The sequence below is a fragment of the Piliocolobus tephrosceles genome, chromosome 12, assembly GCF_002776525.5.
Source record: "Piliocolobus tephrosceles isolate RC106 chromosome 12, ASM277652v3, whole genome shotgun sequence".
Taxonomy (NCBI): Eukaryota; Metazoa; Chordata; class Mammalia; order Primates; family Cercopithecidae; genus Piliocolobus; species Piliocolobus tephrosceles.
This window is the reverse complement of record NC_045445.1, coordinates 17,674,713-17,686,651: the sequence shown is the minus strand read 5'-3', so window position 1 is coordinate 17,686,651 and position 11,939 is coordinate 17,674,713. Positions and strand designations below refer to the sequence as shown.

Below are 11,939 nucleotides of genomic sequence, written 5' to 3'. Positions count from 1 at the left end.
AAAAAAAAAAAAAAAAAAAATATATATATATATATATAAAAATTAGCTGCGTGTGGTGGTGGGCGCCTGTAGTCCCAGCTACTCAGAGGAGGCTGAGGCAGGAGAATCGCTTGAACCTGGGAGGCAGAGGTTGCAGTGAGATGAGATCACGCCACTGAACTCCAGCTTGGGTGACAGAGCGAGACTCCATCTCAAAAGAAAAAAAAGAAGAAAAAAAAAAAAGATGAGAACAGATGGAAAATTGGAGAAGGGGGGGCCAATGAAAGGAAATAGGTAGAGAAAGGAAAGAAAGGGAAGAGGTACATAGAAAAAAAAGAAGATGGAAAAGGAACAGAAACAGAGAAGGAAAGGGAAGATAGGAAGGGAATAAAAAACGGGAACCTATGGCATTTTTTTCTGTTTATGGGTCATGTTTTCCTGTTTCATGGCATGTTTAGTGTTTCATTGTAGATTGCACACTGTGGGTGATATGTTGTAAGGAATCTGGATTATGTTGCATCTTTTAAAAAGTGTTGAGTTTTGTTCTGAGAGGCAGTTAATTTTCTTGATCCTTGATCCTAGTGAGGCATAATTTAGGCTTTACTAGGGCAGTCTCAGAGTAGTCTTTTTTTTTTTTTGAGACAGTCTCGCTCTGTCACCCAGGCTGGAGTACAGTGGCACTATCTCGGCTCACTGCAAGCTCCGCCTCCCGGGTTCACGCCATTCTCCTGCCTCAGCTTCCCAAGTAGCTGGGACTATAGGCACCCGCCACCACGCTCGGCTAATTTTATTTGTATTTTTAGTAGAGATGGGGTTTCACCGTGTTAGCCAGGATGGTGTCGATCTCCCGACCTTGTGATCTGCCTGCCTCAGCCTCCCAAAGTGCTGGGATTACAGGCGTGAGCCACCGCGCCCGGCCTTTTATTTTTATTTTTTCGAGATGGAGTCTTGCTCTTCTCCCAGGCTGGAGTGCAGTGCCCTGATCTCAGCTCACTGCAACCTCTGCCACCCGGGTTCAGCGATTCTCTTGCCTCAGCCTCCCAAGTAGCTGGAATGACAGGCGCACGTCACTATGCCCAGCTAATTTTTTTGTATTTTTGATAGAGACGGGTTTTCACCATGTTGGCCAGGCTGGTCTCGAACTCCTGACCTCGTGATCCGCCCATCTTGGCCTCCCAAAGTGCTGGGATTACAGGCGTGAGCCACCACGCCCTGCCTAGAGTAGTCTCTACTCTAGGAGGTAGTTCTTTCCCCTAAGGTGTGGTTTTTCAAGTGAATGCCTATGATGTTAAAAAGTTCTCTCCACTCTGGCTAGGTCAGAACCTCATATTTCTCAGCACTGTGCAACCTCTAGTATCTCCATTCTTTTTTTTTTTTTTTTTTTTTTTTTGACAAACACTTTCTTTTTCACCCCGGCTGGAGTGCAATGGCGCAATGTTGGCTCACTGCAACCTCTGCCTCCTGGGTTCAAACCATTCTCCTGCCTCAGCCTCTCAAGTAGCTGGGACTATAGGCATGAGCCACCATACCCGGCTAATTTCTGTATTTTCAGTAGAGATGGGGTTTTGCCATGTTGGCCAGGCTGGTCTCAAACTCCTGACTTCAACTGATCTGCCCACCTTGGCCTCCCCAAGTGCTGGGATTACAGGCATGAGCTACTGCACCTGGCCTTCTCCATTCTTCTTTCAGCCCCATAGCAGCTGCTCTTTTCTAGGCCTCAAAGGATCTCATACTACGCATGTACAGCCCAGCCCTCAACAAAAGACCCACAGGGGGCAGAGGGAGAAGAGATAGGCAAGATGGCACCTGGCGAGAGATTCTCCAGTCGCTGCTGACATCGAGCAGACAAGTGAGGTACTGTCCCCACTACCTCCCTTCTTCCTCTCTCACCCCTGGAGACATTCTCCTTCCCCTCCTCCCTCCACCTGGGGGAGGGGGGTGGGCATGGTTCCTGGGACATCATGTAGGACTCGAAGGAAGTGAGCCAGGACCAGCACTGAAAATCATCGTGCTAGGGAACAGCACCTCCCAGAAGACCTCCTGAGCTGCAGATTTTGCTCAAAAAACTTTCAGGAACCAGTACAAACTATAGCACTGGATTTATTTTGAAAACGATAACATTGCCAGGAAACTTGAATGTTACTCTCTAGTCTGGGATACAGGAGGCCAGACAATAGGAAGCAAAATGTTGGACAGATGCATCTATGGAGCACAGGAAATCCTCTTAGTATATGATACCATAAGTTATCCAAGCTTTGAGAATTTTTAGAAGATTAATGAAGAAAGTGAGTGAAGAATCAGAAACTCAGCCACTGGTTGCCTTAGTAGGCAATAAAATTGATTTGGAGCATAATCGAACAGTAAAACCTGAAAAACACTTACGGTTTTGCCAGGAAAACGGTTTTAATAGCCACTTGGTTTCAGCCAAGGCAACAGACTCTGTCTTCCTGTGTTTTCAAAAAGTTGCTGCTGAAATCCTTGGAATCAAATTAAACAAAGCAGAAATAGAACAGTCACAGAGGGTGGTGAAGGTAGATATTGTCAACTACAACCAGGAACCTATGGCAAGAGCTGTTAACCCTTCTAGAAGCTCTGTGTGTGCAGTTGGGTGAGCTCATTTTTCCATTGTGTTCATAGTTCCAGCTGCCCTTCACCTCTGGGTGTGTCTGAGAAATTCTAAGAACTTGTTTTATCAGTGACCATCTCTGTAGTGCAGTTAACACTTTCCTCCAAACTTGCTTCATCCTTAAGTGTTCCTCCTAGCCGTAGGCATGTACTTGGATTCAAAAGAATTCAACACTGGGACCACACACATTGCATTCAAACAGGAAGGCTCATTCTCCGGAATTAAACTGTTTCATTGAAAAAGAATGGTGTCTGGCCAGGCACGGTGGCTCATGCCTGTAATCCCAGCACTTTGGGAGGCCGAGGTAGGTGGATCGATCACCTGAGGTCAGGAGTTTGAGACCAGCCTGACTAGTATGGTGAAACCCCGTCTCTACTAAAAATACAAAAAATTAGCCGAGCGTGGTGGTGCACACCTGTAATTCCAGCTACTCGGGAGGCTGAGGCAGGAGAATCGCTTAAACCCGGGAGGTGGAGGTTGCAGTGAGCCAAGATCTCACCTTTGCACTCCAGCCTGGGCAACAAGCGAAACTCCATCTGGAAAAAGAAAAAAGAAAAAAACAATGGTGTTGCTTCTCTGTATGTTCTTGCTTTTTTCCCTGACGTAAATGTTTTAAACAAATATTAAAAGTATCCTAGTCTTGATCATCAGCCAGGATCTTGTCACAGTGGTTTCATTCTCTCATGTGAACTCACACATGTCGAAGTATACTTCAGGGTGCAAATATCACACACGTAACATATTTTGCCTATAGATACTTGATTCTGTTGCTATCAATTGCGAATAAAAATAAAGCTGTCATCTAACTGAACATGCTCAAAATAAGCCTGTAATAGAAATCTTTTTTCATTTTTAAAAAGGGGCCTGGCCAGGCGTGGTGGCTCACGTCTGTAATTCCAGCATATTGGGAGGCCGATGCAGATGGATCACCTGAGGTCAGAAGTTCGAGACCAGTCTGGCCAACATGGTGAAATCCTGTCTCTACTAAAAATACAAAAAAAATTAGTAGGGCATGGTGGCAGACGCCTATAATCCCAGCTACTCAGGAGGCTGAGGCGGAGGTTGCAATGAGCTGAGATTGAGCCATTGCACTCTAGCCTGGGCGACGAGAGCGAAATTCCGTCTCAAAATAAATAAATGAATAAATAAAAAGGGGCCTAAATTGCCTGCTTTGTAGACTGTAGTCATGATGTATTGTGTAATAGGTTAGATGACTTTATGAATTTAGATAAATGTTCAGCTGATGCTCCACCTGGAATTTCTCCTGCAAACTGCGTAAGAGTAGTCCAGGAATGAGTTATGATATAGGTTTTGTTTGTTTTGGGGGTCTGTTGTGGTGGTGGGTTTTATTTTTTCAGATTTTTTTTGTTTTTGAGACAGGGTCTCCCTCTGTCACCCAGGCTGGAGTGCAGAACCACAACCACACTCACTGCAACCTCAAACTCCCAGGCTCAAGCGATCCTCCCACCTCAGCCTCCCAAGTAGTTGGAACTACAGGCATGTACCACCACACCCGGCTAATTTTTAAGTTTTTTGTAGAGATGGGGTCTCGCTATGTTTCAAGGGCTGGTCTCAAACTCTTGGCCTCAAGTGATCCTTCTGCCTCAGCCTCCCAAAGTGCTGGGATTATAGGTGTGAGCTACCACACCTGGGCAGTGACATACTGTTGAATCTTTGTGAATCAGACTGTACCTGATGTTCAGATGTTTTTCTCTGACAAATTTAGATTCTCTTAAAAGACCCACAGGGTGGTGGCTCAGGCCTGTAATCTCAATAGTTTGGGAGGCCGAGGTGGGCAGATCACCTGAGGTCAGGAGTTCAAGACCAGCCAGCCAACATGGCAAAACCTCATCTCTACTTAAAAATACAAAAATTAGCCGGACATGGTGGCGGATGCCTGTAGTCCCAGCTATTCAAAAGGCTGAGGCAGGAGAATCACTTGAATCTGGGAGATGGAGGTTACAGTGAGCCAAGATGGTACCACTGCACTCCAACCTGGACAACAGAGACTCCATCTCAAAAATAAAAAAAAAAATTTTAAAGACCCGCAGGGAACCCCCACACCAACATCTGGGGGACACTATGTCTTTCCACTTCAAAACCCAAACTGTGATCTTTGCTTCCCTTGTCCAGTGAGTGAGAACAGTGTGCTGTGTTTGAACTTCACCTTCCTGGGCTACAATCAGAAAATTGCCCCTAGTCAGAGAACTGAGTGAACATGGGGTTCTCCTCGTGTGGTTTTCTTTTCTCAGGGATTGTACTTCTAGAGTACTTATTGTGCAATGTCTCAAAATAGTTGCCTCATTATATGCTGGTTAGTTTTACAGTTGTTTATGGGGAGAGAGCAGGTGCTGTATCAATTACTCCATCATTCCCAGAAGTGGAAGTTGCTTTGTTTACTTTTCTGTGTGTTACACTTCAATTTTTAAAATCTTTTTCATGCCCATTTTTGTGTGGAATAAAAACGGTTTTATTTGTTTGTTTTATTAGACAGGGTCTCGCTCTGTCAACCCAGGCTGGAGTACAGTGGTGTGATCATAGTTTACTGCAGGCTTAATGGGCTCAAGCAATCCTCTGGCCTCAGTCTCCTGAGTAGCTAGGACTATAGGCAAGTGCCATCATGCCCAGCTAATTTTATTTTTCATGGAAACAGGGTCTATGTTGCCTAGGCCTCAAGCTATCCTCCCAAAGTGCTGAGATTACAGTTGTGAGCCATCACACCCAGCCAAAATGTTTTTTAAAAGCTAAAGGAGGCCAGGTGCAGTGGCTCACGCCTGTAATCCCAGTACTTTGAGAGGCTGAGGCAGGCAGATTACGAGGTCAGGAGATCAAGACCATCCTGGCTAACACGGTGAAACCCTGTCTCTACTAAAAAAATTAGCCGGGCGTGGTGGTGGACGCCTGTAGTCCCAGCTACTCAGGAGGCTGAGGCAGGAGAATGGCATGAACCTTGGAGGCGGAGCTTACAGTGAGCTGAGATTACACCACTGCACTCCAGCCTGGGCTACAGAGCAAGACTCTGTCTCAAAAAAAAAAAAAAAAAAAGCTAAAGGAAGATTATTACAACATCATACAGGCTTAGACCCCTCAGGACTGAAGGATTAGTAAACCAAATAAAATACCAACCATTAACTGAGGTAAAAAAAAAATATATATATATATATATATACAAAACGGTATTTTAGGAAGAATATTATAATTACCAATTATTGCCTTGTGACCAGTTACCTAAGCAAGTTATAGTCTCTACCTGAATTTCTCCTTTTACTGTATCATACTGTTGTTTTCTCTTCTCCCAATATTTTATATAGAATATTTAGGGATACAGTTTAACATTTTCAGTTTACATACTGGAAAAATAAGATTGCAGACATTCTGCACTTGGAGTTGAATGCAACTATTCACAAAACTTAGGGTTGTCTTTGGGGTGCCATAAAGCAGTACACCTGAAGATGTATGCCAAATAGTTAAAGTATGTTAGGCAGTGGTATTTTTGGAAGAACAAATGAGAAGTGAAGTATATTCATTCAATTAACATATACTTGCTGAACTACTACTATGTTCTAGGCATCATCTCAGGCTTTAGGGATGCAGGAATAAACAAAACAGGCAAAGATCCCTGATCTTATAGAGATTATAATTCTATCAAAAGAAGACAAAAAGAAACAATGGGTTTTTAAAAAACTGGTACGTCGGCCTGGCACAGTGGCTCACGCCTGTAATCACAACACTTTGGGAGGCCGAGTCGGGCAGATCATTTGAGGCCAGGAGTTCAAAACCAGCCTGGACAACATGATGAAACCCCGTCTCTACTAAAGTAAACACAAAAATTGGCTGGCCATGGTGGTGGGCACCTATAATCCCAGCTACTCAGGAGGCAGAGGGAAGAGAATCCCTCAAGCCTGGGAGGCGGAGGTTGCAGTGAGCAGAGATCATACCACTGCACTCCAGCCTGGGTAACACAGTGAGACCCTGTCTCCAAAAAAAAAAAATAATAAAAGTTAGGGAAGAGGATCAGCAAGAGACTGGAAGTAGTGATCAATAGGGTAGAAGAAAAAGAAAGTGTAGTATCCTAAAATTAGGATACTATCAGGGAAGGAGTCAAATATGGAAGAGGAAAATTTAGATTGACTCTAACAATGTGCAGGTCACTGGTGACCTTAACAAGAGCAGTTTCAGTGAAACTGCTTTGACTGAAATGCGAAGTCTTTTTGCATTGTGAGTGAAAGCTTGACTGAAATGAATTAAAGAGAATGTGGTAAGGGGAATTGTAGGCAGTAGGCATACATAACTCTTTCAAGACATTTGGCCACAAAGGAGAATAAGGAACTGGGGTAGTATGTGGACAGCATAGTGTAGTGCATAGCTATTGTTGATTTTACTGTCCCATATCCATTCTACCTTCTCATGGTACATCAATTTATCTTTGAGCATTAACTTCTCCCCCATGTATACTTGCTTTGTGGAACCAGCACCTGCACTCAAGCTGTGTTGGTAGAGAAAAATATATAAACATGTTTAACTAATTTCTCTATAAATTCATGATACAAATCTCAAATGGGACTTAAGACTACCAAATACTTCCCTAGTTTGTTCACTTTCCAATTTTTCAGATGACTGTCTCATTTATTATCTCTCCTCAAACCTCCACTTCTCACTCCTCCTCACTTTCAGCTGATAACTTTGACTCTAAATAACTAGAAGAAAGAAACAATATTAAAAGTTTCCTGGCAGAGTACAGTGGCTCACGCCTGTAATCTCAGCACTTTGGGAGGCCGAGGCGGGCAGATCACGTGAGGTCAGGAGTTCAAGACCAGCCTGGCCAACGTAGTGAAACCCTGTCTCTACTAAAAATACAAAAATTTGTCAGGCATGGCGGCAGGCACCTGTAATCCCATCTACTCAGGAGGCTGAGGCAGTAGAATCCCTTGAACCCAAGAGACAGAGATTGCAGTGAGCCGAGATCATGCTATTTCACTCTAGCCTGGGGAACAGAAGGTGATCCATTTCATAAATAAATAAATAAATAAATAAATAAATAAATAAATTTCCTTATTTTCCCACAACCTAATCTACTAATCTCTTGCTTGTCCACCCTCATTCTTTGCCTTCCTTCCCTCGTAATGTGGTGGATGAAATACTTCTGCTCTTTTTGTTGTTGTTGAGACGGAGTCTTGCTCTGTCGCCCAGGCTGGAGTGTAGTGGCCGGATCTCAGCTCACTGCAAGCTCTGCCTCTCGGGTTTATGCCATTCTCCTGCCTCAGCCTCCTGAGTAGCTGGGACTACAGGCGCCCGCCACCTCGCCCGGCTAGTTTTTTGTAGTTTTTAGTAGAGACGGGGTTTCACCGTGTTAGCCAGGATGGTCTCGATCTCCTGACCTCGTGATCCACCCGTCTCGGCCTCCCAAAGTGCTGGGATTACAGGCTTAAGCCACCACGCCCGGCCAATACTTCTGCTTTTAACATCACCCTGTAACGTTTTTGGCTTCCATCATCCCTTATCTGAAGACTTCATTAACACTGTCATCCCCTCATTCTCATGTGTCAATTTCTGCCCCTTTACTGGAACAGTCCCCACAAACCTATATTCTAGTGCCGGGTACGGTGGCTCACGCCTGTAATCCCAGCACTTTGGGAGGCTGAGGTGGGCAGATCACCTGAAGTCAGGAGTTCGAGACCAGCCTGATCAACATGGAGAAACACTGGCTCTACTAAAAATACAAAATTATCCTGGCGTGCTGGTGTGCGCCTGTAATCTTAGCTACTCGGGAGGCTGAGGCAGGAGAATCACTTGAACCCGGGAGGCAGAGGTTGCTGTGAGCCGAGATCACACCATTGCACTCCAGCCAGGGCGACAAGAGCGAAACTCCGTCTCAATAAAAATAAAAAATAAAGATATTCTAGTATCTCCCATTTTTAAAATACCTCCCCTGACCCCACATCCTCCTACTTTTCTGTCCTTCACCACAGCAAAACTTCTCGAAATAGCTCACTCTAGTTCTTGTCTTTCCTTGTTTCTGTGCCATCCTCACCTCAACCCACTTCAAATACGGTTGTGCACCCTCCATCCCCCTGAAATGGCTTGTGTTGACTGCATGTTAGTATGCCCAACCCACGTAGCATGTTGTGTCGAATGCTCACTCCTTTTTCTTCACCTCTGAGCAGCATTCAACAGTCATTCTTGCAACTTTCTCTTGGCTTCCTAGAAAACACACTATCCTGATTTTTCTCCTACCTCTGAGCCCACTCCTTTTTAGATTTCATGTTACATTCTCACCTCGTGGGCCTCTAAAATGTTGGGGCATGCCAGGATTCAGTCCTTGGACTTCTCGATTTACACTCTTCCTGAGTGATCTCACCCACTTCGATATTCATACCTTATAGTGCGCCATCTATATGCTTATGACTCCCAAATTTACCTCCAACCCATACAACTCCAGCAACCTCATTACTTACACCTAATTTTACATGTGACATTTCTGTGTGGATGACTAAAAGTCACCTTAAGTAATGATTCATAAAGTATTACATGTATTAATATACATGACAGGTCATGTAGCATACTAGTTAAAAACATGATTTGTGGAACAACACTACTTGAAATCTAAGTCTTTCAGTATATAGGTATGTAACTTGGGTAATTTACTTAATTTATGTAACTGAATTTCCTCATGCCTTCAATGAGGAAAATAATAGTATTTACCTTATAGGTTCTTGTGAGGGCAAAATTTTTTTTTTTTTTTTTGAGACAGAGTCATGCTCTTGTCGCCCAGGCTAGAGTGCAGTGGCGCGATCTCAGCACGCTGCAACCTCCACCTCCAGGGTTCAAGCGATTCTCGTGCCTCAGACTCCCTGAGTAGCTGGTATGAGAGGCACCCGCCACCATGCTCAGCTAATTTTTACACTTTTAGCAGAGACGGGGTTTTGCCATGTTGGCCAGATTGGTCTTGAACACCTGATCTCCAGTGATCTGCCAGCCTTGGCCTCCCAAAGTGCTGGGATCACAGGCATGAGCCACCGCGCCCGGCAATGAGGAACAAATATGTTCATGAAAAGTACATAGAACAAAGTCTGGGCCTGGAGCCATGCATCACACCTGTAATCACAACACTTTGGGAGCCCAAGGCAGTTGGATCACCTGAGGTCAGGAGTTAAGAGACCAGCCCGGCAAACATGGTGAAACTCCATCTCTACTAAAAATACAAAAAATTAGCTGGGTGTAGTGGTGGACACCTGTAATCCCAGAATCTCAGGAAGCTGAGGCAGAAAAATCACTTGAACCAGGGAGGCGGCGGTTACAGTAAGCTGAGATTGCACCACTGCACTCCAGGACACAGTGAGACCCTGTCCCCAAAAAAAAAAAAAGGTTAGTGAAAAGAATCAGCAAATGACTGAAAATAGTAGTGATAAATAGGGTAAAGGAAAAATAAAGTGTAGTATCCTAAAATTAGGATACTATCAGGGAAGGAGTGACTAATGGAGTCAAATACGGAAGTAAGAGGAAAATGTGGATTGAATCTAACAATGTGCAGGTCACTGGTGACCTTGACAAGAGCAGTTTTAGTGCAATGAGAGTGACAGCTTGATTGAAATGAATTAAAGAGAATGTGGGAAGAGGAACTGCAGGCAGCAGGTATAAGTAACTCTTTCAAGAATAAGTAACTCTTTCAAGACATTTGGCCACAAAGGAGAATAAGGAACTGGGGTAGTATGTGGACAGCATAGTGTAGTGCATAGTTACTGTTGATTTTACTGTCCCATATCCATTCTACCTTCTCATGGTACATCAATTTATCTTCGAGCATTAACTTCTCCCCCATTGTATACTTGCTTTGTGAAACCAGCACCTGCACTCAAGCTGAAAGTGTTGCTAGAGAAAAATACATAAACATGCTTAACTAGTTTCTCTATAAATTCATGATAGAGATCTCAAATGGGACACGAAACTACCAAATACTTCTCTAGTTTGTTCGCTTTCCAACTTTTCAAATGACTGTCTCGTTTATTATCTCTCCTCAAACCTCCGCTTCTCACTCCTCCTTACTTTCAGCTGATAACTTTGCCTCTGAATAACTAGGAAAAAGAAACAATATTAAAAGTTTCCAAAAGTTTCCTGGCAAGGTCCAGTGGCTCACGCCTGTAATCTCAATACTTTTAATCTCAACACTTTGGGAGGCTGAGGCGGGCAGATCACTTGAGGTCAGGAGTACAAGACCAGCCTGGACAACATGGTGAAACCCTGTCTATACTAAAAATACAAAAATTAGCTGGGCGTGGTTGTGGATGCCTATAATCAATCCCAGCTACTCAGGAGGCTGAGGCAGGAGAATCCCTTGAACCTTGGAGGTGGAGTTTGCAGTAAGCTGAGATCGTACCACTGCACTCCACCCTGGGGGACAGAGGGAGACTCCGTCTCAAAAAAAAAAACATAAAAGCTAAAGGAAGAGTATTACATCACACAAGCTTAGAACCCTCTGGATTGAAGGTTTAGTAAACCAAGTAAAATGCCAGCATTAATTAAGGTAAAAAAAATATACAAAATGGGTATTTTAGGAAGGATATTGTAATTACCACTTACTGCCTTGTGACCAATTACCTAAACAAGAGTTATAGTCTCTACCTGAATTTCTCCTTTTACTGTATCACACTCTTGTTTTCTCTTCTCCCAGTATTTTATATAGAACGTTTAGGAATACATTTTAACATTTTCAGTTTATGTATTAGAAAATTTGGAGGTAGGATTGCAGACATTCTACACTTGGAGTTGAATGCACTACTCACAGAACTTTAGATTGTCTTTCTTTGGGGTGGCCGTAAGGCAGTACACTTGAAGATGTACGCAAAACAGTTAAAGTGTGTTAAGACATATTTTTGGAAGAACAACTATGAGAAATGAAGCATATTCATTTAACACATACTTGTTGAATTCCTACCATGTTCTAGGCATCACTTCAGGCTTTGGGGATGCAGGAATAAACAAAACAGGCAAAGATCCCTCATCTTAGGGAGATTATATTCTATCACGGGAAGACAAAAAGAAACAATGGGTATTTAAAAATCGGTACCTCGGCAGGTCGCGGTGGCTCACGCCTGTAATCCCAGCTCTTTGGGAGGCTGAGACAAGCAGATCATTTCAAGTCAGGAGTTCGAAACCAGCCTGGCCAACATGGTGAAACCTTGTCTCTACTAAAACTAGAAAAATCAGCCAAGTGTGGTGGTGAGCGCCTGTTAATACCAGCTACTCAGGAGGCTGAGGCAGGAGAATCACTTGAGCCCGGGAGGCGAAGATTGCCGTGAACAGAGAGATCACACCACTGTACTCCTGCCTGAGCGAC

At 43.8% G+C, this 11,939-nt stretch overlaps 2 pseudogenes; one reads left to right on the top strand and one right to left on the bottom strand.

Annotated features, from left to right (window-relative positions):
* LOC111531516 overlaps positions 1–11,729 on the bottom strand; it is a 55,113-nt pseudogene extending 43,384 nt beyond the window's left edge.
* Positions 1,941–2,936, top strand: LOC111531517 (annotated as a pseudogene).
* Positions 11,730–11,939: the final 210 nt, after the last annotated feature.